The sequence below is a fragment of the Paramisgurnus dabryanus genome, chromosome 8, assembly GCF_030506205.2.
Source record: "Paramisgurnus dabryanus chromosome 8, PD_genome_1.1, whole genome shotgun sequence".
Taxonomy (NCBI): Eukaryota; Metazoa; Chordata; class Actinopteri; order Cypriniformes; family Cobitidae; genus Paramisgurnus; species Paramisgurnus dabryanus.
In genome coordinates, this window is record NC_133344.1 from 37,123,657 (window position 1) to 37,151,392 (window position 27,736).

At 36.5% G+C, this 27,736-nt stretch overlaps 1 long non-coding RNA gene across 2 annotated transcripts; it reads right to left on the reverse strand.

Annotated features, from left to right (window-relative positions):
- Positions 1-10,564: 10,564 nt before the first annotated feature.
- On the reverse strand, positions 10,565-16,365 carry LOC135771463 (uncharacterized). 2 transcript variants are annotated; one of them, XR_010542916.1, is made up of 8 exons: positions 15,596-16,365; positions 15,357-15,505; positions 14,956-15,146; positions 14,324-14,400; positions 13,924-14,011; positions 13,698-13,818; positions 11,158-11,196; positions 10,565-11,062 (listed from the first exon to the last, which is right to left on the reverse strand). It is a non-coding gene; the product is annotated as an uncharacterized lncRNA (long non-coding RNA). The 2 variants fall into 2 exon arrangements; XR_010542915.1 differs by having other exon boundaries at positions 14,952-15,146.
- Positions 16,366-27,736: the final 11,371 nt, after the last annotated feature.

The following is a 27,736-nucleotide window of genomic DNA, read 5'->3' on the forward strand; positions in this document are numbered from 1 at the left end:
TTGATGTTATATTTAGCAACTGAATTTTTCTTTTTCCTCTTGTTTGATCTTAAAGTGCTCTTTCAGCTGTTGTTTTAGCTAGCTTTTTAATTATATCATCTAGCTTGATCTCTGTCTCTGACTGCTCCATTATCAAAGTAATATAATCTGACCAGTAGACAAGCTACCAACACAGTACGTACTGAATTTTCCAAAATGTCAGAACAGAACACACTCACTTTTGCTTTTGCTTAAGTGGATGAGTCAGGAGAGAGGACACCGGACCAGCCGAGGTTAACCCCATCATCACTCGCGGCTTGGAGTCAGAAGCCAGTGGTCTGGAAACATTTCCATCTGGATGTGCGAGAGAAAATCCTGACTCCTCGTTCGAATAGAGACAACAAAAATGTTATTCTATCCTTGCCGACTACGCCAAAACTGTTAGATCTGGACTCCACACCACAGACAAAATAAAAAAAGAACGATCCAGCCCCGGACAGCAGATCACGTCAGAAAATATAAGTTTACTTTGTTAAAGTATCTGTCAGATACAAGGCTGATCAATCGTTGCTGGAGAGCATAAACAGAGTCGTGAGACGGAGGTTTTAGATGATAAAATAGAACAGAGTTTTATTGATGGACAGTAGTTTCAGTTGCATATGCCTCAATGTTCAAACCTCGTCTACCCCAGGAATACAGCATGCACGGTTATATCCAAAATTGCTCAGCTGCATCATCCCTTAGACCTTGGGCTTCCATAAACATTCTCTTTATCTATCTTGTTTACATACAGACAGAACAGCTCTATGAAACTTCCCAAATGTGAAACTGAATCACCAAGAGACATATAAAATATAGAAATACAATGAATTAATGAATGATATGAAAATATAGAAATATAATAATGAATGAGTAAATTAAAGAGTAACTAAACCCCAAACCAACTTTTTTTAGTTAATGATCTGTAAGAATGATGCTTTATTAGTGCTGTTCATTGATTTTAGTAAGTTTTTTGACATTTGGATATAAAGTGTTTCAATACTACAATATATGGTGTAAAATCGTCTGAGTGCTGCCCTCTTGACCCATTCTCATTTATTCATTTATAGAGCACATTTCCAACAACGGGCAGTTGAACCAAAGTGCTTTACAGCCATACAACAATAAAAATAAAAACGTACAGAAGCGCATCATATAAAAACATATCATAGTAAAACATAACAAAATAATATACAGGAAAGACACACATATAGAAGTCGTCGATCTCAACTCACAGACTTTTACTTAAAAGGTGAATTTTCAGGTAGTTTTTGAAAGACCCAAATGTGGGGGCAGATCTAATCTGGGGTGGAAGGCTATTCCAGAGCCGAGGAGCAGCTACCGAAAAAGCCCGATCACCCCTTCGCTTTAACTTGGACCTTGGAATACAGAGTGTCCCTTTTTTTTCAGATCTTAGGGACCTAGGGGGCTCGTACACCTTAACAAGTACAGAAAGATAAGAGGGAGCTACACCATTTAAACACTTATAAACGAAGCAGAGAAGTTTAAAATCAACTCTCAATGAAATAGGAAGCCAACCAAGAGAATCTAAAATAGGAGAAATATGATCAAATTTACGGGTTCCAGTCAAAAGTCTTGCAGCAGCATTCTGTACTCCTTGTAAACGATTTAAAGTGGAATGAGAGACACCGATATAGAGAGAATTGCAGTAATCTAATCTTGAAAACACAAAGGCATGGATTAACACCTCCAGGTCTTTACATGACAGAAAAGATTTCGCTTTAGATAATAGTCTTAAGTGGAAAAATGCAGATTTCACCACTGCGTTTATCTGATTATCAAATTTCAAAGAAGAGTCAAGCAAAACCCCTAAGTCTTTAACCACTGGTTTACAGAATGGGGACAGTTCTCCTAGTTTTGAAGGATCACATATTTCAGGGTTGCCAAACCAAATCAGCTCAGTTTTATTATCATTTAAGTTTAAAAAGTTATTGGATAACCACATTTTCACATCCCTCAAACAATTTTTTAAAGAATCTAGAGATGAGTTAGTCTTGTTACACACCGGCAAATATATTTGAGTGTCATCAGCAAAGAAATGAAAGGAAATCCCGTGTTTCCGAAAAATAGAACCTAAAGGTAAAATATAGAGACTAAAAAGCATTGGTGCAAGAATGGAGCCTTGTGGTACTCCATAGGTCAAGGCAGCAGCAGAAGAAAAAGACTTACCTAAATTAACAGAGAATTTTCTATTCGTTAAAAATGATCTAAACCATTTTAGAGCAGTACCACGGATGCCTATCATGTTTTCAAGGCGTGAGATTAAAATCGCATGGTCAATGGTGTCAAAGGCTGCCGTTAAATCTAAAAGCAGAAGGACAACTGAGTGACCAGAGTCATTGAATAACAAAATATCATTAAGAACGCGAAGAAGTGCGGACTCTGTACTATGGTTAGCTTTAAATCCTGATTGAAATACTTCTAGGGACACATTTTGCTTCAAAAAACTCTGAAGTTGTATAAAAACTGATTTTTCAAGGATCTTAGCTAAGAAAGGAAGCTTGGAAATTGGACGAAAATTTGACAAAATCGCTGAATCTAAATTTGTTTTTTTGAGTAGTGGTTGAACCATAGCATGTTTCAGGGAATCAGGTACCAAACCAGTAATCAGACTAGTGTTAATAACAGAGAGAACACTTGGGCCGATAATGTCAAAAGCTTCTGTAAAAAGCCAAGACGGAATCACATCACCAGGGTAGCTAGAGAGTTTCACCTGACCTACAATTTCAGATAATGAGATAAGAGATAGAGATTTCAATTGGGTAAAAGTAGAAGAATACACACAGATATCAGGCAAAACTAGACTCTGATTGATAATTTCAGATCTAATCATAGAAATTTTGTCACAGAAGAAATGTAAAAATTGTTCACATTGTTCAGGAGACTCGTCCATATTAGCAGACATAGGTGGGTTTAACACAGACTTTATGGTGTTAAAAAGAGTCTTTGGTTTGTGCTGGTTACAGGCGATGGCATCAGACAAAAAGTTGATTTTTTCCTGTTTAACTTGAGATTGATAGGTGCAAAGTGATTGTTTAAAAATTTCAAGTGACACCTGGAGTCCATCCTTTTTCCACCTTCTCTCTGCCTTTCTGCAGGACCTCCTAAGTGCCCACGTTGTTTCGTTAAACCATGGTTGTGGTTTGTGTTTGACTATAGAAGATCTGAAAGGAGCAACACAGTCAAGAATGTTGGAGCATGTGGAGTTGAGAACATTTAGTAAGGTCTCAGCGTCCCAGTGAGAAGGAGGGTTCTCTAAAGTGGTTGTGTAAGGCGCTCTGATAAACAGGTTTTTAAAAGAGTCAATGGTTGTAGAATTAATGTTCCTTACAAGCCTGGAAGAGGCAGTCCATTTTTTTTCGTCAAAATCTAATAATAGATCAAAGGTAGCAGATTTGTGGTCTGAAAATGCTACATCATCCAGAGTGACACTGAGATTACACAAATTATATGACAGTAAGAGGTCAAGTGTGTGACCACGAACATGAGTAGACCCTTTAACATGTTGAAGTAACTCAAAAGACTCAATAAGATTTAGAAAGTCCTTCACCAAAGGGTCTGATGGACAGCATACATGTACATTGAAATCTCCCAGGATCAAAAAGCGATCATACTTGCATCGAAGTCCACTCATAAACTCAGCAAACTGATTTAGAAAGTCCTTATTCAATTTAGGGGGTCGGTAAATCAGTGCACATACTAAAGAACCAGTCTGCACCTTAATTTGCAACAGTTGTAATTCAAATGAAGAGTACAGCTCCGCCTGAAGAGATTTGCAATTTATAGAGTTTTTAAAAATAACTGCCAACCCTCCACCACGTCCCGTCGTCCTCGGCTTGCTTAAGAAAGTACAATTCAGTGGCACAGTTTCAACAAAAGGGGTCAAATCTCCATTGCACACCCAGGTTTCGGTTAAAAACATTAAATCCAAATTGTTTGTCTTGAAGAAATCATGCAGTATAAAAGTTTTGTTGGAAAGAGACCTTACATTAATCAGGGTGAGTCTTTTAGTCGTTGGGCGATCCTCCTTTGGCGTTCCCCGTATTCCGCGGTTTAGGCAGCGAAGATTCGCCAGATTCACACCCCGTCTAAGCGGGCGAGGAGGCCGACAAAACCGCCGTTCTGCATCCGTATCTCGAACCGAAAAGTCCGCACCACACCTCGCCAGCTCGGCAGGATCCCAAAAACCCGACCCGCGGGGGACCGGCCACAAATCCACAAGAACGCGTCGGCTGTTTGCTGCCTCAGATAGCCCACGGCACATCCTCGCTGCAATCAGCACACCGCCACGTTTCCCCCGCCTCCTCTTTCGTCTTCTCCGAGGCAGGGGACAAGGTAGCCGGCACAGGTAGGGAGGACAGATCAGTGAGGCAGGATGGTGCTTTCCATGTAAGCCACTCAGCCCAAAATCAAGAGTGACTTTTAGCGCTGATTTTATATCCAATAACGTCTGACGGCTATAAGTCAAGCGAAGCGCATGGAGTTGAGTCGTAACACACGCGACAAACATTAAAATAATAGATAAAACAATCAGTTGTCCCGAACACTGACGGCGTGCCGTACATGCTGGCGCCATCTTGGTTCAACCATCTTGAGGTTGAACGGTGGCTAATGCAGTTGAATTTTCCTATTGGATGTTGGGTCCAAGAAATGACTCGTGACGTAAGCAGGGTTAAGATCACCACGCCCTTGTTACGATCTCACCACACACTTAGTTCGTCCCCTCTATCTCCGTTGGGATCTGCCCAATTTTCTTGCATTTTTCAAATATTGCAGTGGGTGGAGTCAGGCACTGACCAGGGGTTTAGTTACGCTTTAATAATGAATAAAAACAATAATGAATAAATGAATTAATAAACAATAATGTAGTAATAAAAATGATAATAATGAAATTGATAATGATAAAATAATATTAAATAATCAAATACAATAATTAAATGTATAAAAACTAATGATTATAAAATGATTATGATGATTATGTAAATAAATGATTAAAGATAAAAAAACACAATAATAAAAACATTCTGCACGTGAGGATCTAAGGTAGGATCCTTCAGTAGCAACTCATCATATTTTAAATTAACTTTAGGCATACAAACCAATGTATCAACAGACTTTCAGTAAGCATTCAGTTGACTATACGTAGCAACTCATCATATTTTAAATTAACTTTAGGCATACTAACCAATGTATCAACAGACCTTCAGTAAGCATTCAGTTGACTGTAAGTAGCATCTCATCATATTTTAAATTAACTTTAGGTATACTAACCAATGTATCAACAGACTTTCAGTAAGCATTCAGTTGACTGTAAGTAGCAACTCATCATATTTTAAATTAACTTTAGGTATACTAACCAATGTATCAACAGACTTTCAGTAAGCATTCAGTTGACTTTAAGTAGCAATTCAACATTATTTCAAATTAACTTTAGGCATATCAGGCTACTAAAACTCCATCTTTCGCAAGTATTTTTAGAAATGCGTTACTTACTGTTTGTAACATATAAATTACCTTTCAGTAGAGAGTCATTTACTTTGAGGTAAATTCATCTTTTCATCTGTTGCCACATTAGGCCCATCAAAATGAAGTGAAAATCTTAGGGATGCTGTTGAATGACTCTTACATCAGACAACATGGCTACTAGTCAGCGGATTTTCAGCAGACTGTCAATAGACAGTAAACATCATCACAACTAAATATCTGTTATAAGACAACAAAATAACAGCAAAACAGAACAAGTACATAGATGCTGAACGAGGAAAATATGCAGACTCATTTGTTTGTCCAATCAACTCCTTTTAATGACCTTGTCAAAAAGGATAACATCCAATGAAATGGTGATGTGTACATTTGTAAATCAAAAGATATGAGAATACTCATGTGGACTCATGAAAAAACAGGTTAGAGAGAGGATCAAACATCGAAACAAAAGTCTGCCTAGAATGACAAAAAGGGTTTGAAAGAATATGTTCCCTTCAGTTCAAACAATGTTATTAATACTAACTGTTAATGATATGTACTTTTTTTTTTTTTTTTTTTTTTTTAAGTTATATTTTTGGGCCATTTTTGCCTTTATTGATACCGTCCACTACACCATCGGCTCTGACAATGATATCTACTTTTTAAACATACTCATAGTGAACAGCGAACATAGCTAAGAAGCTTTTTAACAGATCACTTATTTAGACAAAAAGGCAAAAGTGAACCTTTCGCTTTCATTGATAGGACCTTTCTTAGAACATCTCCTATAATGTGTTCTTTGCACTTTTGTGCAAACTCCGCTAGTTTTCCTGGAGTGAAGGTGATACTGTTAAATTGTGCTCTGTCAGCAAAATACAGTTCTGCAATGGGAACGAGCTGGGCAACTGCATTCCGAGACACACCTTCTTTTTGGAATGCTTTTGTCATGGTTGCTCCACATTTTGTCAGCTTCAAAAGCCTTTTATAACGCCTTATGACATCACGAACATTGTTGGCTGAAAAACAGACAACACAAACAAATTAATTAACTCACTGACAGAGATACCTCTTCCCAAATCAATTTATTTTAAATTATATGGGGCCACATGTTTCTTTTGTTGTATTAAAAAGCCAAGTGATTTTTAAAATGTTGAAAAGAGTAGTCAACAACATTAAACCCGCCTTCAAATAACTGATAAGGATATTTTTCTTAATATTGTTCCAACTAGATTAAAGACTAAGGGTTTTCTTTTACTCTTCCCTGAGAAGAATGATAAATTACTAATAATATTGGTTACATTTTAACTACTACGTAATTACGACAAAACAATTAATTGTCTTGTAAAAATTAATTTTGTGTTTATGTTGCATTGTAAAACATTTCTGGTGAACAGAGTCAGTAGTCAACAGTATAATTACAGATATATTACAAATGTACATGCAGGTATTTTTTTAATGTAAGTACAATGTAAAAACGTGTATGAGCATGTGTGTGTTTGAATTTGCTTGTTTGGTGTGTCCACATATTGCTAAGGTTCAACTATTTACAATTGCTGTAATTCAGGGGTGTCCAAAGTCGGTCCTGGAGGGCAGGTGTCCTGCAGAGTTTAGCTAAAACTTCCCTCAACACACCTGCCTCAAAGCATCTAGTCTGCCTAGTAAGACCTTGATTAGCTGGATCTGTGGCCGGTTGCATAAAACTTTAAGACTAGTCTTTAAAGTTAGTCATGAATTCTTTTCTTCAAGACTGATCATAACTGTTTTAAGTATGTTACATAGAAAGGTAGATTGGTCTAATTTAAATCCAAACAATAAGACTGATTAGCCCTAACTAATAGCTAGTTAGTTAGAATCATTCTTAAGACGCAGTCTTAATGTCACGGCTATGCTTATGCAGGATTGGACATCCCTGCTGTAATTGATTAATGATTAAGTGATAAAGCATCATTAAGTAAATGGAATTTTGCTTATTACATAAATAAACATAATTTAAAGTACTTTGTTGTTATTTATTCTTAGCGGAGTTTACCGGAAGTTACGTGTGGACCACAAGCGCCGCTTGTTACTGCTGAAACCGTCTATAGCCATTAAAAAAAAGAAAAGATTTTTGTGTAAAATATAAGCCAAATATACATATTTTTTCTGTCAGTATAAGTCAAGTATACTTAAATATCATTAAAACAGTCTACGAAAAGTAGACTGAAATTTAACTGTCTAATTTGAAGTTTTCTAAGTTTAAAAGAACTATATTAATACTCAGTGGCAGCGATAACTTTTTTGAGGGCACACGATGCGAAGCTCGTAACAACATATATTTAGCCCGTCGTGTGTGGCTCGTCATTTCAAAATATGTGTTTGCACATAAGTTCACATGACACAACATCTACATATTTTGACATGACAAGCCACACACAAAACACTCCGAACAGATTTTGAATTCGTGGCCCTCAGAAGAGAAGTCACCAGCCGCCACTGCTAAAACTTGAATAAACTTCTTTTTCGTAAGAGATAAAACAACAATCAATAAAATGACAACTGCGTTTACCTCGTTTTATCTTGTCATGTTTATCTTTTTTTTCCCTTCTTCTTGTTCTCCTTGTGTTTCCTGCTCTCTGCTTTCTTCTTGCTTTTCTTTGTTTTTCTTCTCTGATGAGTGAACTTGAACTTGAAAAGGATTCATCACATGATTCGTCTGTGACTGATGACTCCACATCAGTTGATGTGTTCGCATCACTAGATAGGTCAACAGCACCAGTTTCTTCATGTGCCACTGATGTACCAGGAATTGGATCAACTGAATGAAGAAATAAAACAAATATAATCAAAATCAATAAAAATACAATATACAGCTTTGATCTCCTTATATTATCATTGTATGATACGTTATGATATGATATATAGTTCAAAATACACTCTAACACTGTGTCCCCGGTTATAATACATCTGAATGTAACACAACCCAGCGGCATATGACCGACCTTCAATGTTGAAATTTGGTTGAAATTAGGTCAGTTGTTTGTTCAACGTTGAAACAACGATGAATGGTAAACGGTTGAAAAAGGTTAATAAAATGCTTAAAAATCACATTGAAATTTGGTTGAAATAACGTCAGTTGTTTGTTCAACATTGATTCAACGTTGAAACAATGTTGAAACAACAGTGAAGTAAACGGTTGCAAAGAGACAATAAAATAATGTTTTATAATTTGTGAATCATTTAGAAAAAAGAATTAAAAACTCATTTTATGAAATTGATGAAGATATTTAAAGATGTAACAAATAATTGAATATACAGGTAGCGATGTAATCTCGCGAGATTACACGAGACTGGACTGTTTTAACGGCTGTCTGCGAGATCTTGCGTATCACACAAGAAAATGCTTCGGAGAAAGAAGAGGTAAGGAAATATAAAGTCAATAAGTCAATGTTTTAAACGCATAACGTTATTTTATTCACATATTAAAAGTTGTATAACAAAAAAGCACGATGCCAATTCGGTTTTTTCTGTTAGTTGCGAATGTATCCGTCATAGTATTTAATTTGCTAGTTCACGGGATGTTACCGCCGAAATTGGACTTCGTTATTATGAATATTAATAAATAAATATGATGTGTGTTGTTATCAACTTAACCACTTGGTTGTTTTTGCTTCAGAAAAGCAACTAGTTATAAATGTAAGGGCTTTTTTGGACAATTTTGGTGAAAAAGTGTTGATATCGTAGTTCAGTCAGTGTATATCCGAGAGGTCTTACAGGCGCCACAAACACCTATCAGCCTTTGGTAAGTTAAGGAGAAGCAGCAGCTTGAGTGCGGTGCGGTCAGTTAAGCTGCTCTATTTCTCAAATTCATATTACTGATTAAGTCTTAAAACTTAGATGAGATGTTGGTGTTTTATGGCTCACGAATTCGCAATAACGGATACGTTTAGCAGTTCGTGTAATTGACATTAATCTAAACTTACTGATGACGTTATAACATGGGCGTCGAATCCAATATTAATCATGCTGAGGTTTTCACGACGGGGTAATGTGTATAAATGCAGTTATAAAATTAAAAGGGACAAGATAGTCGACGTGACCTTCATGTTTCCATGGCAATCAGTCAATCACATGTTACGTTTATGCTGCGGTCATTCGCGCAGTATCCATGATTTTAAGCGGCATGAAACACTTAAGTTAACTCCTTTGTACAAAAATGTCATGTCGTGTAAGTTGGCATGTTCTATTCGAATTGAAATAAATTGTAATGGTGTAATTTTGCTTACTTCTCTTGTTGAATAGTTTGGCAAGTTTTAATGGAAATAGAAAATATTGGTTATCTAGACAAATGTGCTCTTATTTTCAGTATATTTTTATAACTCTTTTGTAATGTCTTCGTTATCAGAGCCCTTCAAATTAGAAAAGTGATGATGATCTTGTCAATGCTGAGATTTTAATGCATCAACCAGCCACTACATCTGGATCAGGTAATGTTGTGTTAACCCTGCTATTCTACAATATTTACTTACAGTATGCAAGTGTATGCATTACATTCGGATAAAGGTCATTATAGAATTCTCTTCCAATATTGCACTAATTTTTTATATTTTGTCAGGATTGAACAAGAAACAGACAGCAAGGGTTGTCAGGTCAGAAACAGAACGACACACTGTAAAAAGTTTATTGTCAAATTAACAGTAACTTACTGGCAACAATTATCCAGTAGTTCCTGTATTTCAAACAACAGTAAAATTACTGTAGAAAGAATGACAGTAGTTTAAAGCATACTGCAAAATGAAGTACAGTATTATACTGTTTTTTCTAAGATCAAACATACAGCATTTTACTGTTATACTGGAAATTTTACTGTTATTTATTTTACAGTATAAAATATATACTACTGTATTTTTCAATTTTACTGTTATTTATTTTACAGTATAAAATATATACTACTGTATTTTTCAATTTTACTGTTATTTATTTTACAGTGTAAAATATATACTACTGTGTTTTTTACGATTAAATTAAATACTGTTATTTTATCGGTTGGTGTTAAATATAAAGACAACAACTATATCTTTAAAAGCAGAAAATTTATTGTGCAGTTTTAACTGTATATTTGTAACAATATTAACAAAAATAACCAAAAAATGATTAGATTTTATACAAAAGGTTAAATAAAAATTAACAAAATCAGTCAGCAATCAATGTATCAAATGGTTGCCATAGTGTAGTTATCCTAAATGAGAAAACCACATCATACAATACAGTGAAAAGCATAATTACAATACAGTTTTTTTTGTAGGTAGTATGAGTGGTGGTGGCAGGATGAAGGTGTAGGTCAGGGGTAGGCAACATCGGTTCTGGAGTGCCAAAATCCTGCAGATTTTATTTCCAACCCTGATAAAACCTTGCCTACCTGTAGTTTTCAGGTGACTCTTTAGATCTAATTGTTCAGGTGTGTTTGTTTAGAGCTGGAGCAATACTCTGCAGGACAACGGCACTCCAGGACCGACATTTTCTACAGCTGGTGTAGGTGGTGGGGGCATCATATACAGCAGGGGCGACAGCACTTGTGATAATCCTGTAACAAATGATAAAAACAAATAAATAATAAGTCCAAAAATTAACTAATCATCTAAAATGCTTGTTTTTAGCAATAATGTACTTTGAGCTCACCAGTTATAATCTAGAACATGGCCAAGTCTCGAGATCCACCTTGAGAGAACAGAGAAAATATTACGGATAATGTTATAATAACATTACATATTATTGAAAGCTTAAATAACCCAGTCGCAGTGCTGGTTGGTGACTTCTTTTTCGAGGGCGCACAATGCAAAGCTTGTCACAACATGTATTTAGCGCGTCATGTAAACTTATGTGCATCACGCATCATGTCAAGATGCTTCAAAGGGTTTTATTATAAAAGAGGCACTCACGTTTGCCAGATCTCGCTTAATCTCATGTGTAATCAGAGTTTAGTGTTAAGTTAGTGTCTTGCGAGTATTTTGTGAACGTGAGTGTCATAAAATCATAAACCCTTCTGACACTTTTACAGCAGGCACGTATTTTGACATAAGGCAAGATGCACATGGTTAACATGACGCAACGAACACATACTTTGACATGATGAGCAACACACATTACACTCTGAACACATATTTTGAATTTGCACCCCTTACGAGAGAAGTCACCAGCCACCACTGCGAAGTAGAATTACATTTTGAATAAATAATATTTAATAGACCACAGGTAGACTATTAAATATTTTCACATTCACATTTTCATATTTTGAGAGAATCGTCACGTCATCCCTATAATGTAAATATTAGCTTTAGCTTACTGCTAGCTTGCGCTGTGTCAAGCAAACATGTTGTTATCTGTGTTCTGCTATAAGTTTCCAAACACCCTTTTAGCGATGAAAAACATCCGCAGGTTGAGAATCCGGGACACCATAACAGTTTTTTCCAGACTTGCAGTTTGTGGCGGCACATTCGCGACGTGCACGTCCGCATTATATATTAGGGGTGTGCAAAAAAATCGATTCACATTTGAATCGCGATTAAAGCTTTGCCGATTCAGAATAGATTCATAGAATTCCAAAAATCGATTCATACATTTTTTTTAATGCCGTGTTACTATTGTCCTGAAATGAGTTTATTTCAGTATTCCTATATATGGCTTTGCTGCGTCGTATTCACTCTGACGCCTGCACACTCTTGTCACAGTGTTTCCCACACATTGACTTTACTTGGGCGCGCTGCCTAGTTATATTAAAAAGTGCCCAAGTATATCTGGCATCAAATTTTTTATCTTTTTTGTTTTTCTGTGATGATGACACTCTTAATAATGACATTTTGTGTGCGACATGATGAGTTCAGTATGCGTTCACGTGCTTTCTATTTCTCAATGAATTAGGATGCGACGCGAACAAGCTCGTGTGACATTCATGTTTCTGAACTTGAGCAGAGTTATACCATTAGAGGACTTCACGGAGCACCCACGGCCAGTATGGTTCCGGGTTTATATTTGAGATGGTCAGTCGGGTCCGGGTCAGTCATAGTTAAATTACTTCTGGTCCCAAAGTCTGATTAATATTGTGTGTAAAACCCGAGTCAATCGGAGAATGGCCGTGACCATGAGCGCTACCGCGCTAAAGCTTCAGCGTGACGGCGGTTTCTATGGCTTGTTGATTTAAAAGACAAGACCACGCGCTGGATTTTCTGTCTCCCATTTTTTTCTATTATTATTAATAAACCATATATTTTCCAAAATCTATTGCACTGAACGAGCAAAGCTCAAGATTTACAAAACGCAAAACTGTAATGTAAAGTCCCCTGTCACTAAACAGCAAGTAGACTTTTGAATCTGAAATAATGAGTGGATTTAGCTTTTTTTATCGGCAAGAGAGAAATAGAAAGATAGGCATTTTTCCTGCTTCTGCTCTATCTAATAGAAATAATAACCATTATAACACCAGTCACATTTATAATCTATAGACCTGCACTGTCTATCATTAATATACTATATAATTGTATTTAATAGAGTTTGATAAAAGGGGTCATCTAATTGCTTCATAACAGTTTTTATTTTTGCATATAGACATAAAGTTATATTAAAACTACATTTAATTTGTTGTGTTTCTTTTCTTTAAAATTGTATGTCTACTACAATCAATCACATAGGAAAAAGTAAACTACATTTACATACTGTGAATCGTTTTTTTTAAATCAAGAATCGTTTTGAACCGAAAATTGATTTTGAATCGAATATTGAGCCTAAAAATCAGAATCGAATCGTGAAATTTTCTGAATCATGCACCCCTATTATATATGCTTAAATGCAACTTGAATGAGACTCAGCGGAACGCCGTCGACTGACGCCACGGGTTGAGTGTTTGAACAGAAACTGTCATGTGAGACAGAGGTAGTTATAAACGCGATGTGCAAACATCTATTTGTGGTGGCCAATTTTAATTTTGTGGCAGACTGAGAAATAAATGAATGTATGGGAATGTACAACAACGCTCTCACGTGTATGATGTCACAGCAGTAGGCAGCGTAAATATAACGACACGCCTATAATCCCTCCCACTCCGAAGTGATACTAAACTCGATGGAAAAGCTAACCACGCCAAAGTGAGGTGAGCTGACCCGACCCAAACTAAACTAAACCGTGGGGTACTATGCAATGGAAAAGCGCCATAAGAGATACAGTACCTCTGTTACCTCCACTTCTTCATTCAGGATATTGACACCATCCATTCTGATGCTGGCTCCTCACATCAAGGGGGTTTGAAGTGCCATGAAAAATTGTTGTTGGTGTTAGCTTTGCTGAATCCTGTGAAAATAAAATGTACTGAGTAACTAAGAATACAAGTTAAAGAGTTGAGTAATAAATTGCATCAAAATCTAAACTCTATTGTTAGCCAAACTCAAAACTTACATTTTCCAGACAAAAGTTAAACTTGCTGTATTCTCAAGATGAAGAAATAAAATGAGCAGTGCAGGGTTTTTCTCCATATCAGAAACACCTGTGTAAACATAAAAATAAAACACAAGTTATTGCCACACTGATTAAAATATACTGTACTAAGTATGGGAGCTGTAAGAGATTAATACACACTCATTAAATACACTCAGCAAGTAGTTGCTTACTTATAAATATTAAAATAATTATTAGATAAATTTAGTCATTGTTAATGTGCTCCCAACTGATGTGCTGTTCCAGTTCTGTGCATTTTTCAAGTGTATAGGCAGTTCCTGACCAAACGCTTGACCAGTCCAGTACAGTAAAGTAAAGTAATTGTTCAACATTTCAAATTGGGTATAAAAAATTCTTGTACCTTTTTGAGCCAGTATGTCCTGTCTTCAGATTTAGATGAAGGTCCTTCCCAAACCACATCTTGATGTCGTAAAGAATCTTAAACACATAACATTTCAACAGAATGATTCAGGGCACTTGCACAGTAATACCTGAAAATGAATAGATTTTGTTCTAACTCAGATGATCACATGATATTGTCATAATAACAACATAATAATAAGTAAGATATTGTTTCTGTCTTAATAGATTGATTGCAGGCTTTGCCTGATGCTAAATGCATGGTAAAAAAAAATTTATTAACAGATAATTGAACCACCACGTAAAAAAATAATAATAATTGAACCACGTGACTTCTCCCGATCATCCGGGACATATGACCATCATGTAATGGCAGCATATACAAAACAGGGATACAAAGGAAAACGTTGATCATTGGATTAATCCATATCAGGTCCTAGAACACATTTTCAGATCTCATGTCAGCAGAACACTAATACATTTTCACATAAATATTCGCGGATATTATTTAAATCCACAATACATCTTTGTGTATGGATCATAGTCCTATTATTAGCAGATGAACAAAAGTTATGTGACTGAAAAGAGTAGGCTTTTATGAAACTACACAATAATAAGTTAGTACTCACCCACTGTTTAAAAAAGCACTGCTGGTCTCAATCCAAGTGAGCAGACAAACACACCGCCACGCAACAAGCACAGGATCTCTTCAATGCGATTCCCGCTGTAGTGATGATCCCCACGCGATGGACGAGAGGACGAGCATGCAGGCGTAAAACTACCGTAGAAAAGTTGTCGTGGACTGTAGCCCAGATTTACATACACTAATAAAGAAGATAAAACATTGTTAAATCTATTATACGTCTTTTCAATACTTCTAGCTGCCATAATGTTCAGTCAAGTTCATGTTCAGTCATTAATGTATTATTTTAAACCTATTCCACAGATATTCATTAAACAACGTATTCTGGCACAACATAATTCAAGTTTATAACGTTATTTATTTAACACATTAATTTCTTTCTCTTACTTACCTCAGCAAAGTCTCTGTCAACAGAACACGATAAGCTCAGACTCGCCCTGACCGTTAATTTGAAAATGCCCTGCGCGGGGTTTTACACAGTGAACATGCTTTCTTTTGCACACACCCAGACAATCGTTGTGAAGTTGCAGAAGTTGTTTGCTGTTATGACAGAGATTAAGTAAAATTTAGCCGAAAGAACCCTTTAGTGCCAATAAAGTCTCATACCAGATATTTCTATATAGCACTTACCAGATAATGATGAAGTGAAGACAAACACGACGACACAATATCTCTTACAGTGTAATAGCTCTCTGTCATTTTGTGGTCACAAAATTAATGTTAGCATATACGTATTAATATTAACCCAGCAGATATTAATAAAGAAATACGCGCTAGATGAGCAGAACAGATACGACGACACACACGCGTTCTCCCACTCCCCCTACTGACAGAACTGAGGAGCACATCATGTGACCGACTCGCGCCTGAACCCTCCGCATTTGTTTAATCAAATTCTAAAATTAGCGCTTTTTTTAACTAATCGACTGCTATTTGAAGATTATACATATATATATTATCGCCTAAACTAATCTTAAAAATACATTTTGTGACCCAGAGGCAACAATATTAAGAACTGATGGTATGTCTATTGAATTGGCTGGTGATTTCATTAAAGCCTCAGAAAAGGCACGTGATTTATGTTAAAGGAACACACCGAGCATCTGATGTGAAAACAGACATTAAACCAAATATCTCACAAAAAATTAAGCATTTAAGATATAAATAGACGTTTGTAATTGTGTTTTGCAGTTGGTTGGTAATACTGTATTCAGAGTAATATTTCCCATAATGCATTGGAAAACTACAGTAGCCTACTGTACAAAGCTTATGCAGTAAAAAACTGTTGAAAATACATTAAAATACTGTGGAAACAACAAATCTACAGTAACAAACTGTAAACAACTTATACAGTAAGAAACTGTCGAGAAAAACAGTAAAAAACTGTGAAAACAACGAAAATTATTTACAGTGCACACAAACACAAGAAACTTCACAGGTGAGAAGTGAGAGTGGCTTTTTAAAAACACCTGCTACTTGTTTCTCAAGAATGGTTTATCATTGTCATTAGGAAAATATGAGAAGCTAATTTACGACGCTTTTTTGTGATGCGTCTCCCGTAAAACCTTACAATGCATTTAATATTTGTTTTGTAATCAAATCAAATTCTACTAATCCTATTAATTCAGATGCAGTGTTTTGTATTTCACAATTTATGTTTTCTTTTTAAAAGGGGCTATGACTTGTTTTTTATTTTATTATGCATTTTAAATTGTAGGCAGATCAACATGCAATTTGAAGACGTGTAATAAAATACAGAGATGTGAAGTTGTGTGTCTTTCCAGATGCCCAAATCATTCCCCCTTAAATGGTAATGAATAGTGATATGACAAAAAAATGTATTCCTGTAACATTACATTTATATTTCTATACTAATGAAATATGTTTTTCATTTTTCAAACTTTATCAAATGCAATGATCGCTAAGATGAGCCTGAAGAGGAGATTTGGGAAGATGCTGTTTCATAAGTCGCTTTGCCAGATCGCCTGTTGTAAGTTTGTAAAACGTATATTAAAAATAGGATTAGAACATCTCCTAATCAAAAGTTTTTGATCAGGTCAGGATGTCTGCAAACAAGATGCCTTGCTGGTCTGGGCGAGTTTAAAGTCTTACACAGACAGTCCAGAGGTTCTGAAGTCCATCTTCGATCTCATTGGTAAGGGACTACACAAAAGGCTGTTTGACCCACACGTAAAGCAACCTGTCAGTGTTTGTTTTGTTATAGGAACACGCCCAGATTTTGGGAATTTAGCTTATTCAACGTATCCCCCGGAGTTAGATAAGTCCATACATACCTTTCTCATCTCCGTGCGTGCTGTAACTCTGTCTGACGCAGTCCCCGCTAGCTTAGCACAAAGACTGAAAGTAAATAGCTTCAGCTAGCATACTGCTCCCAATAAGTGACAAAATAACGCAAACATTTTCCTATTTACGTGTTGTGGTTTGTGTAGTCACAACGTGTACAAATAACAAGGTCATATGTGACACAGCCATCTTTTAACAGTATACATACTGGGAACTATATTCTCAGAAGGCGAAGCACTGCTACTTGGGCCTGTGGGAGTGATTTGCTCGCAGCACCCGAGAAGTCCCCTGGTGAGGAGCAGAGAGTTCGGTCAGAGTTGTGCAAATCGGTCCGCCCAAGTAGCAGTGCTTTGTCTTTTGAGAATATAGTTCCCAGTATGTATACTGTTTAAAGATCGCTGTGTCACATATGACCTTGTTATTTGTACACGGTGTGACTATACAAATCACAACACATAAATAGGAAAATGTTTGCGTTATTTTGTCACTTATTGGGAGCAGTATGCTAGCTGAAGCCATTCACTTCCAGTCTGTGTGCTAAGCTAGCGGGGGCTGCGTCAAACAGAGTTACAGCACGCACGGAGATGAGAAAGGTATGTATGGACTTATGTAACTCTGGGGGATACGGTGAATAAGCTAAATTCCCAAAATCTGGGCGTGTCACTTTAAAGAGATAGTTCGGCCAAAAACGATATTAAAACCCATGATTTACTAACCCCCAAGCTGTCCGAGTTGCATATGTCCATCGTTTTTCAGACAAACACATTTTCGGATATTTTAGAAAATATTTTAGATCTTTCAGTCGATTAAATGTAATGTTACGGGGTCCACCCATAGTCCACGACCTTCAAGTCCAAAAAAAGTGAGTCCATCCTTCACTAATTAAATCCAAACAGCTCCAGGATGATAAGAAAAGGTCTACTGAAGGTAATCCGTGCGGTGTTGTTGTAGAAATATCCATGGGTTTTAATATCGTTTTTGGCCGAACTATCCCTTTAAGCATATCATTTGGGGGGTGTTGAAAATATAAAGTTGATATCACTTAAGCATTCAGTATTGGATTCATTTGTAACCAAATCGATCAGAAGCACCATTCACTACCATAGTATTCTTTTATCCTACTATGTAAGCAGTGATGGGAATAACGGCGTTATAAGTAATTGGCGTTAGTAACTGCGTTATTTTTTTCAGTAACGAGTAATCAAATAAATTACTGTTTCCCCCGTTATAACGCCGTTATCGTTACTGACATTAAAATGCTGCGCGTTACTAAAATTGATCTCACTGAAGTGATTTTCACCCGCGTATGCTCACTCTCTCAGCCAAACACTGATTTTCTCTTGTGTGTGTGTGTTGGGAGAAACATAACTGATGCTGATTGGTGTGTCTGTGTGTTAGAGGGGGTGGGAGAACCACATAGCTGATGGTGATTGGCTTAGTCTCCAACGTTAGCCAACCAGAGGCAGAGTTCACAAACAGGCACGCCCACTCGCACAGTCCGACTAATGGTGCGTTCCAGGCGGGTTTTTAAACCCGTGAGTTACGACTTCAAAACCACGACTCACGACCTTATGCGTTCCAGGCAGCCTGTAACTCGTGTTTTTACAACCTTCTACCGGTGAAAGTGCTCTGGAACGGCAGTCAAACCCGTGACTTCCCACCCGTGAACTCGTACTAGATCGATGTACTCCCAGTTCAAAGTCGTGAGTCGTGGTTTTGAAGTCGTGAGTTACGGGTAACAGGTTGCCTGGAACGCAGCATAAGAGTCTGAGCGAGCGAGCAGTGTAAAAAAGTCTGAGGAACTTTGTCACTTTGTCGCTAGATTTAGCAACTTTATAGGACAAATCTAGCTATCTTTTCTGACGTGGTTGGAGACATTTGTAGACTGACATGAAAATACGCGTCGTTTTCTCTTCTCAACGAGCAGCGGTGCTGCTGCTGACTGTGCCCCATCTCAAAGCACTGACAGGCAGCCCGGTCATCGCGCATCAATCACTCCGAAAACACCGGCGACAGGGTGATGGCAAGTACAACAAGCTCAAAGGTAGCGATCGCAAACACGAAGTATAAAGCACTACTTTTCCATTGTTGAGGTGAAAGGCAATAATGTTTGTGTAATGTGCAACTTATGCCCATGAAGAAAAAGTCTCTCCACGTCTGTGGCAAGTAATTCTGATCTAATAAAGCACCTCAAATCGTCACATGCTGCAAAAAAATTTGTGATTTCTCTTTAGTATTCATTTTAGTCATTTAACATATTTAATTTGTAAGGGGTATTCAAGTTATTTGAAATATTCGATTTTTTTTTTAGGTAACGCAGTAATTACTTTTCCTGGTAATTAATTACTTTTATAATAATGTAACGCAGTTACTAACTCAGTTACTATTTTTGAAAAGTAATTAGTAACTATAACTAATTACTTTTTTAAAGTAACGTTCCCAACACTGTATGTAAGTCAATGGTGCTTCTGGTCAGTTTGGTTGCAGACATTCCTTAAAAAATCTTCAGGTTCATCAGGACGCATTAAGGTGTAGAAACATCTCAGCAACCTCAAGAGAAATTGGAGGCAACTGAGCTAAATTGCAGATGTTGTTGCAAAGGGTCTGAATATGTATAATGCAAATATGATATGTTTTCTTTTTTCATACATTTGCAAAAGTTTCTAAAATTCTGTTTTTACTTTGAAGAAAATATCTAAACAATTACAGTATCATGCAACAACATAACATTTGAAAGTGAAAGGTGTATGATAATTTCTGAATGCACTGTAGATGATCTTAATTGAACCTCATTGTTATCTTCGTAAACACAACAGCTTTCTTCCTTCATCAGATGGCTATGCAATGTTTCAAGTCAAACTATCAAAGAAAACGCATCTTGTCCTGATGTGCAATAACAAGATTTTTTTTGTACATGGGCTAAAATGCAGCATTTTTTGAAAATTAAATATTGTGTTTTTTCCTCTCTTTAGATGCTGTCATCGTATTAAGTACAGCATGAGCCAGAATGGATGGGTGATGGTGGCCATAAGAAGACTGTCAATTAAATCAACAACAAAATTCATATTTGCAGTTTTTCTTGAATAAAGTTTTTCTATTCAGATGAATAAAAATGACTTTTAAACATGATTTTGCTTTCATATTTTATGATTTTATTCTATATTTAGAATATTACACTTCTGCACTACTAACTGGAAACCTAACTGTTTGAAAGAATGTGTTTTTATCCTTAAAAAATATTTTTAACAGCTGCTTTCATGTTTATTTGGAAAGGGTAGGCACCTGCCATCTTATTTGTCCACATTTAAACTTTACCTTCTTTAGGTGTTTAGTTTTATGAATGGGGTTGTACTGTAAGTTAAGCAGCAAGTTGTATTCATATGATAATTGCTTTAAAAATAACACGTTTACACTTGAAAGTGTGACGTTGAAACAACGTCGTGAAATCAACGTTGACATTTTTTGCAAAACCGAAAGGTAATCCAACGTTGATTCAACGTTGGTACCTGACGTTGATTCAACGTTGAATCAACATTGAAATGCCGACTGGGAAGGAACGTTACAAAAAGAACTTTCACAGCCATATAGTTCAATTAACTCCTGCTTCAATGACATAAGTGTAGAGATTGTTTTCAAGGAACATGTTAAACTACAAAATTTAAGATATACGTATACTGCATTTCTGTGAAAGCTGAGATTGATAGATGACCCTAACTGTCACTGTTTTCTCAGTAACACTTAAGGCCCCACATTTATTGCGTCAAATCAGCATGTAAACATGATTTATTACGAATGCCGTTGTAAGGACTTGAAGTGTTTGTTAAAAGTTAACAGTTCTATGAAAGTTCTATAATGACATTTTTCATTGTTTTACTTTACCATAACTCATTGTTTATGAACAAACCAACCTATGTCAGGTATTATAAAATGAGGTATGGGGTTCTACACAAATACATACAAATACAAGTTTGGTGGTACAAAATAAAATGTAGCGCTTTTCTAAGGGGATTTAAAAGAGGAACTATATTGTAGGGCGGAACAGCACTTTTGCGAGTACTTCAATTCGCCTGAAAAATCCGCTCCCCTTCTCCCTCTCATAATGGGAGAGGGAGGGTGTTACTGTGCGAAGTACCTTTGTAGTCGAAGTACTCCCAAAAGTCCTATTACGCCATGCAATATAGTTCCTCTTTTAAATCTGCTTAGAAAAGCGCTACGTTTTATTTTGTACCACCAAACTTGCTCGTATAACTACTCGTCTTAAATAGGAAAAACGTTGATGTGTTTGGTCACTTCTAACTTTATCTCTGAGTGGTATCATTGAATGAATGGGGCTAAGCTAAATGCTATCGAAGTGTCGCAGCGCGCCTCAGCGCTTACGTGCACGCACTAAGATGATAGAGGGATGTATCAACAATTCTTAGTTAAGGTAATAACATATTTTAATATTGAAAATGAGCACACTATTCCTTTAAGGTTTCTTCCCAAACCTGAGATGGAAATTGGAAAAAAATTACTGGTTTTCAGTGGTTATATGAGGGCTTCACAGGAGTTCCTCAATGAACTGACCATTTGTTGCCAAAGGTTACTGCAAAGTACTCTCAGTAACAGTGTGAAAATATTCAGTATACATTAATAACTTCCTGAATGTTTTCTTTGAGTGTGAGAGTTTACAACAGGTCTTTTAACAGAACAACTAACAAGCTTAAAAACAGGTCCTTTAACAGAACTAACAAGCTTAAAAACAGGTCCTTTAACAGAACTACAGCTTAAAACAAACATTTTAACATAAAATCTTGTATTACAAGGCAAATGTCACTCACACAAGGCAAGGCAAGTTTATTTGAATAGCACATTTCATACACAGAGGTCACTCAAAGTGCTTTACATAGAAATGAGAAAACTATATATGAAAGAGAAAAAGAAAATGTAAAAATAAGAGATACAGGATAAAATAACATGATCAAATCCTGTATGGCAAGTGTATATGGTAGAATATGTATGTGGTGGTAGAATCTCCCATCTAGTCCAGAATTTGACCAGGTTGGTCGGTTCAGTTGTTGTTGCTATGGAGTAGATTAAAAAGGAATTAAAAACCTTTTTGACTTTATTAGTCATCAGGATAAATGGACAACTATGGCACTAACAGCTTACACTCAATAAAAGATTAGTCAAGCCCTTGAGATAAGTTTACAGAAAAATACATTTTAGAATGAGACTCGTTGGACAGCAACATGACTAATTTTTTAAATCAGGTAGATTTTTAAAATAAATTCATGTCATAGCCGAAGAAGTACCTGCATTGGAAAAAATAGCATGAAAAAGACTTTGGTCATTTTTCTATCTTAAAATCGCATATAATTTTTAAACAAATATCACTGATTGTTAGCCGTGATGTCGATTGTGGGCTATGTGTGTAGGAAAACATAAATAACAAGAACAAGATTGAAAACGGACAGCTCTATATGCTGACCAGGTATGAAAATTAACCATAATATTTACTAGGAAAATAACATCACAAGATCAAAGTAATTAATATTAACTATTTCGGAAAAAGCAAGGCCACTGTTTCAGGTCTTTGGGTCACCAGTGTCCACATTTGGGTTTCTTTAAGACTTCGTCTCAGCTGCTTAATTTGCCTTGTGACACGTCCTATTACCTGTTAATAGTAATAAGACAGCGAGGATAGAAAACGGAACATTCCTTATCTAAAAGCTTGAAGATTAAGATAGAAAAACAATAATTACATTTGAATACATTTATTATGCTTCAATCCACTGGTGAATGAGGAAATATTACTGTTCTCATGCAGACTGATAAAACTCGTTGCATTTGCAGTATTACAGACCACCCACAATATTTTATGTTTCTAGGAACAAAACTTTAGTACATAAGTGACGCATTTTACAATGATCATTTTTTGTACCTTGAGAATAAATTTTTCAGAAAGAAAGTGCAACAATTTAATTTTGTCAGATATTTTTTTTTAACTTAGCAATGTGCATTTATAACCAAAACATCACTCACAGGATAAAAAATTATTTTGACTTTCACTCACAGCATGGATCAAAAGCTTCTCAAAAAGCCCTCTCCTGTTTTTCTCAGTTAGGCAAGGGAGGTCCCAGGCAAGGGCCAAATCCTGGACACGCTGTTTATCCTTATCTGACAATACTGTATGGATACCATTCAAGCTTCAAGACAGAGGGAAACTTATTAGAAGATAAGATCAGAGAAAAGATGTTTGATGCCAGATACTACAGATGGGGGACAAATTAAAGGGAAAACTGAAATACCCAATACCTAAAATGAGGGGGAATTCATCCATAGGGGTCAACTGAATGGTTTGATGAAAATGTCATTTGAATTATATACTATGGTCTTCACAGTCACCATATATGACCTAATTGAACACCTATGGGAAATTTTTGACCAATGTGTTAGACAGCGCTCTCCAACACCATCATCAATACATCAAATGAGAGAATATCTTTAAGAATGGTGTTCATTCCTCCAGTAGAGTTCAGAGACTTGCAGAATCAATGCCAAGAGGCATTGAAGCTGTTCTGGCAGCACATGGTGGCCCAACACCTTACTAACACTTTATGTTGTTTTTTCCTTTAATTTGTCCTCTGAATGTGCACTTGCAAAAAGTAATGAATATGACTATTATACAGTATAGTGGATCCAAAAAGCACCACCCTATATTTCATTTACAGATTACTGGGATTTTAGCAGCTCTAAAATCAAGATTTTTATATACTACTAATACATTTACAGTATTACAAAACTAAATCTTGTTCGCTCCCTCTTGATTTGATAAGCTTAAGTAAGCCATAAATTAATGTCACTCAATAAGGATAATGGATACACAATAAAAGGGTGCCCCATTGTACATAAAATCTTAGTCAAAGAAATAACTTTTCTCAAATCAAACATACAAGCTCGAATGTTTCACTGATGTCCATGTCTGGACAGTCCTCTATTGTAACAGTTGCAGTTTCAGGACTACCACCAAGCAAGACATGAATAACAGAAGGGCTGAGTCCCGACAGGCATGGTCCTCCATGTAGAAAGGAGTGGCCTCCCAATCTCCCTGCCACCATGAACAGATCACTTTCCACAAGAAAGTAAAAGGCTAAGGGGACTAAATGGACAGGCTCTCCTTCAAAAAGCCGTGTAACATTTAAGTTTTCTGTTGAAGACATTAATAACATGAAATAAATATTACAATAAAAAGTAATAGGTTTCTGTCCATAGTAAAAAGACTAATATTGCTCTTACAGTCTGTTAGTCATAGACTGGAAACCCTAGTTTTTAATACAGGCAGTTTACATTTAGTAGAATTCTCTGAACTTTCATGGTTAAGCAAACCAATTAAAATAGGATAAACGTCCTATAGAGACAATATATATTTTTGTTTTGATAATTGCATTTTTTTGACTTTGATAGAGATCAGGTTCAAAGTGATCCTCAAAACATACACAGTTTTTACCGGTTTCTTCCAGGTTTTACAAGTTGCACCACCTGGTGGATAATAACAGTATTACGGATTGCCAGAAAAACTTGTCATTGGCAGGGAAGCGTTTTCTCTTTATTGACGAGTTAATTCTACTAAACAAGTTAACTTGTCAATGGCGGCAAAAGAGTTAAACAGCTTTAATTAAACATAGCATTTTGAAGGATACCATACAATAACATACCAAAATTTATGCAAAACCCTGACTTCAGTTTTTCCATGCATGTTGAGAAAAAGAAGCGAGTTACCTGTCCAATAGCAATAGCTCCTGTAACACAATGTACGGTTTGACAGAATAAAGACAAAGGAAATACTTTATTTTTGGAACACTGTAACTTGTAATTGGAGCTGCATTCTAGTCTGCAATTCAGAGGCCGTCCCCTGTGACTGTACGCACACTGACATATGGCCTGGGTGGGGTCACTGATAGTTAACCAGTATAATAAAAAAAGTGGTTTCATTATTTATGCTTGACTGTCAAGATAACAAAAAACTTTAACATGCAGATTCAAGTACACAACACCATTACGTGAGTCAAAAGAGAGATATTCCTGGCCAACGTAATAATATTAATATAAACGGCAAGATAATCAATTCATGGTTTACATCAAGAGTAGGCCATGCTTTACAAATGAATAAATTTTCCTTCACTATAGCCCTATTCGGACGGGATTAGTTTTACAGGGGGACCTCTGAGAAAATCGTGCTTCTCAGAGGTCCTCTGTGTTTTTAATCCCGTCCGAATCGGCCATGTCTGTGTTTTTCTCTGACGACCTCCGTAAAAATTCCAGCGCAATTTACCTACTGTTTTTCGCCGAACTCAGAGGTCCTCTGAGAAATTTAATCCCGTCCGGATGCAAATGTCTGTGTTTGCCCGCAATATCTTTTGAAAACGCGGTTCATTTCGTGTTTTGGCCAACTTGATCTGCCGTAAGGTCTTACTAATGCGCGTGTATTGCATTTCCTGAGTCCCATTCATTCAGATATGAATGTTTTTTCGCATTCGGCAAAATAAAGTAATTAAATCAAGACGAGCTGAATATCATACACTGTTAAGACTAAACACTGATATATCATTAACATTATAAGAAACTCCGTTCAAAGTTGTTCAACTCCGGAATGGTAATGTTAATTAATAAAGATATTAAATTGTATTAATCATTATTTCTTCATTATTTTGTGTTTGTTATAAGCAGACAGTTATATAAAACACGTAGGCTAATGTTACTTTAGTAGGATTTGTATATTTTATTTTGATTTGTTAAAATTAAATTAATAAATTACATGTTCTGTCATGATTTTACATTTAAAGCAAAATATTAAACATTACAAACACGCGTATCCAGAGCACGTGGTACTGCAACGCCCAAATGCATGAAACAGACACTCCCATCTCTGGAATAGCCTGCATCATTTTAATCCCGTCCGAATCGGTACATAAAATCACAGACGTCCTGGGGGACACGCTGAAACTCAAACGTCGTTTGGAAAACTAATCCCGTCCGAATAGTGCTTAAGACAGTTCTTCTTCCTTAAATTTCCTATGCCACTGCTAACATTGAACAGCACCTACCATCTGTAGCAGTTGAACAAGTTCCGGATGGTCCAGGCATTGCTGCTTGCTCTTCCTCAATTACAGTGCTTTTATGCATCACCTCTTTTCCTTCCCTACCCACATAAAATTATTTCTGTTTAAAGGGGAGATTCCATGAAAATCAGACTTTTTCCATGTTTAAGTGCTATAATCGGGTCCCCAGTGCTTCTATCAACCCAGAAAACATGAAAAATAGCAACCCTGTAACTTTGTTTTGGTAAGGCTCTCTCTGCAAGCATGTGAATATATAGGTCATTCGGATTTCGCTTCCCCATGACGTATTAAGGGGATCTTATTATTAGGTATGAAACGATAATGACGATATCGCGCTACCACGGTTGTAAACGTGTCTCGGTATCGTCGTGGTTGGGTTACAATATTAAAAGGACATGTGTCCGTCAAAAGCAAGATGAATAAACACAGTACCGCTGAACAAATCATTGTTAACTACATAGACCATGATCCTTTGCGCTGCGTCGTCACAGCAACTGTTGTTAAGCCAATAGGATTCCACGCTGCACGCTACAGTGTCCACACAAGCTCACAGCAAGCCAGCATGGCCGACAGCGATACTCGTAAGGATGAAAACAACAACCCCGAATTTGAGAATGAGATTGCGCCAGCCCCTGCAGCTTTTAAATCAGATGTCTGGAAACATTTTGGTTTCGCCGTGTCAAAAAACGCGAAAGGAGAGAAGGTGGTGGACAGACAATGGACTATGTGCAGGCACTGCCACAGTAAAGTGCGATACAACATGGGAAACACAAGCAACATGCGAAGTTTGCAGATTCTCTCCCAAAGAAAGTCGTGTCCGGTTCAGTGTTTTTCAGAAGGCTTTTTGCCAGACTGTTTAAGGATGTTTTTACTGTTTTTTGTTTCTTCTCCCTTGCAATGTAGATATTTTGATCTTTCTGATGAAAAACGTGAACATAAGCTAAATGATATGTTATTTTTAGTGTTTTTTAAAAAGGCTTTTTGACTGACTATTTTATTTAAGTTTTAAGTTATGTTCCTAAATACCAGTTTTAAAAGGCTGTTTTTATTTGCCTTGCACATTTAAACCTGACTTAACTTGATCTTTGTTTGCACTTAAAGGGAATTCCCTATTGTTTACAATTGTTCTAGGTGCTTCTTAACTTGAACATTGCACAGAAGAATCAGTTATGCAACCAAATATTACTCTACAGACTATTGATGTTCCTGACTACAACCTTTACTTCAAAAGCACTATGTGATCAGCGTTTTATGTTGTCATGATCCATAAATACAACAATAAATTGCCTGTTGACTGGCAAAAGTAGAATAAATGTCAATATTTTTTTGCTATCATCATCACATACACTACCGTGAGCTATGTGAC